Source organism: Lepeophtheirus salmonis, chromosome Z (assembly GCF_016086655.4).
Source record: "Lepeophtheirus salmonis chromosome Z, UVic_Lsal_1.4, whole genome shotgun sequence".
NCBI lineage: Eukaryota > Metazoa > Arthropoda > Copepoda > Siphonostomatoida > Caligidae > Lepeophtheirus > Lepeophtheirus salmonis.
Window position 1 is genome coordinate 1,139,182 of NC_092584.1, and position 3,430 is coordinate 1,142,611.

The following is a 3,430-nucleotide window of genomic DNA, read 5'->3' on the forward strand; positions in this document are numbered from 1 at the left end:
ATATTTCCTTCGCTGAAAATATTAAGTCTTAAAATTGTTGAGTGTTCCAAAATAAATCCTGTTCCAATTATCCAATTTAGACAAACTAATATAAAGTTTTTATTCTGACACTGAATCTGAAAAAACATCAATTTCAGCTCTATAGCTTAATTATCTATTGAGTTATTGCCATCCTTATCCGTGCGCCCAGCATGGATTTACATAATAATGACCGCAGGATGTTTTTATTCAGATAACATGTGTCAATTTTTTGTATTTTCTCTTACCAATTTTGTATGCTTAATATCACAGTTTCATAAAAGTAGGTCTAATGGTAGCCAAGGTATTGGTGTTTAAACTTATTCCGGATTTAATTTCGGCACCCTGTATAGGTACCTATAACCAGGCTTTATTATCACCCAAAAGTTTTTTATTGCCATTTAAAAGGATGGTTAAAAATAGTTAAACATCAAAATATGATCTGTTTTTGATAAGTTAATATGCCTTTTAAAGTCTGTATTTAAGATCATAAAGTTCTTTCTTTGTTCACTAGTGTACTACATATTATAATAACTTATATAATGAGCTCCTAAATTTTGAAAGTACAATTCTTTTTTATCTCTCGGATTGTTATTAGCAATGAAGAAATACCTTGATGGAGAAGTTTTCAAGGAACCATATGTAAATATTTATATGATTTTTATCAAAAAATTTATTGAACCATTTTTCTACACTTTCCCAGTGATATGTTTTTATGTTAATTGAAGAGTTGTATTGATAGGATCGAAGATTACAGTCTAGTCCAGTCCAGTTTATACCTAAATATCCACCCCAAAAAATCGGAAAAATAGTGAAGTCACGAATAAATTATTTTTATCATCTTCATCAAAGTAAAATCTATATTCTTTATTTAACTAAACTTATACTATGTTTTGATTAGATTCGAGACAACCACGGTTTGTTGAAAATTGTGTTTATTGAAGATATTAGGCTTGAATAGTCAACTTGGCTTGGACTCATCGTGGACCCATAAACATGTGTACATGGATTTGAATTCAAATTAACTCAAGTTTCCAGTAATTTAGTGTAAGAGTCGTAATGAAATAGCTAATCATTTGAACACAAAAGCGTATAAAAGTCATAATTTTAAATATATCTTTTCTACTGCCAAATCAAATTTAAGTATAATCTTTTTCTATTTTTTTATGGACATATTTATCAAGTATTTATAATGTTGATGACAATTTCATACTCTCCATGAATCAAGAGGTAATTTTGTGTTTGTAATTTATACAACAGGGTCTACGCCACTGGTGGGGTCAGGGGAGGGTGTTTGACTTCTGACTTCTTTCCAACTGACAATCATTTTGTAAATAGATAATAGTAATAAATGTAAATAGTTTCCATAGCAAAGATAAATTGTGTAACAGACCACATTTCTAAAATTAATTAAATTAAATTTTGAATTTTGTCTTTTTGTTAGAAGAAAAATATATTATTTTTTTAGTTGTCAGAAACATATTTAACTTAATAAAAGCTTGAAATATATTAATGTGATCGGTTACAAGGTTGGTTTTACCTTCAGCCCACCTAGGGCAAAGATTAAAGTGTAAGAAACTTTTTTTTTATAAGAACTTTGTTTCAAAATTAGCCTTTTTGTTAAGAATATTTCGATTTGTTTATATGTTTACGTTTTTGAGTGGTCCGCAACTTTTTTAGAACAATTATGTGTGAAAATATATCAATAAATATCGATTATTTTATGTTCAATATTTTTCATTTTCAAACTTTGGTAAATATTTATAGTTGAATGTAGACGAAAGACGTCAGTTTTTTCATATATAACATAGAAAATAGATAAAAAAACAAAATAAAAATCAGCCATTCAGGGTTGATAAAGTTTTTTTTTTCATGAAAATACTAGCAAGATTTATATGGTCTTTAAAAAAGTTGGGCTGAAATTGAATTTGCTCAGTTTCATTAATTAACACTTCTAATTATAGGTGATTTAAAAAACATTTTTATTTTTTCCCATTTCGTTATTTATCCTCTCTTGGCTTTCAAGACATTAATGACATGACGGTCGGAATCGACTACTTCCGTAATTTTATCCCCAAGTTCATGAAGTAGCCTTCCAGACCATGGTGCATCTTTGACGTCAAAATGACAGGAACGGAAACAACAAAACTAAAATACCACGTGCTTGGCTGTTACAGAATCAGGACTTTAAAGACTATTCACAGTACTAGGAAAATTGCTCGTAGAAGATTGACCTGGAGAAAATTGCCTGTTATTTTGTTCAAACTTCATGTTGAATAATAACACATTATTAATTCTCTTAATGTTATTTATGACAAATATCTAAACAACTTTGTTTGTTCCATCCCCCGAGAGAGTACCTTCACGTGTGAGTAATTTTATTGCAATACAATTTCTTAGCAATTTTTAAATTCAATCAAATCTTCTAAGAAATAGATCAAGAGGATTGTTAAGAAGGGGTTCCTTGGTTGTATTGGTGGTGGTTTCTAACTATACCACACTACCCCCAGGGCACTCACTATCAAAGGGTTGAGAGTATTTAACGATATTTTAAGAGGCCCTAAGCTATTTATTTCCCCACATTACTCCCACTTTAAGAATCTCCCTTGGGAAATGGAACAAATAAAATATGTTTGGATATTTGTCATGAATAATATTATGCGAATTTAAAATGTGTCATTGTTTATCATAAAGTTTGAACAAAATACGGGCAATTTTCCTCCAGTGTAATCTTCCACAGGCAATTTTCTCCAGGGCAGTTTTCCTGTGAGCAACTATTACCGTGCTTAGCTCCCGGTCTTCCCTGGTTTTTTGCTAATACGAAATCTTATCTTTCGAGCTCTATCCAGTGTAACCCAAAAATAATTGATTTCTTTTTACAACGCTTATTATTAGGCACATTAAGCCCATTAAAGTCATGGTCCTTCATCGAAAACAACTATTACAACCAACAGAATAAACATAAATTAAACCTATTTATATGTTCATATTATCCTCACTACGGCAGCATGTGTATACATTACCCAAGGACGACTCATTATTTTTTAATCTCACACACAATCCAAGCTCCAATTGATTAAAAAAAAAGAACAAGAGAGGGGATAAAATGGTTTAAAGCATTTGATTTTCTACAAAGGCTCTTCGATCTATCTTCAATGACTATTTTTTTCATTTTCCTCATTCCCGTTTCTTTTTCATTAACCATTACTAATTACATGTCTTGAAGGCACTTTACCTTTAGGCTAATCGATATGAAAGTTTGCACTAAGGAAAACAAATGATTCCTTATAGCTAATCCTTTTTGACTAGTTATTATTCAAATTAAACTTTTTTTTAAAGCTATCTTAGCGGAACACACATTCAAATAAATGATTAATAAATATTTCCAATATTTAAAGATAAATAAAAAAAG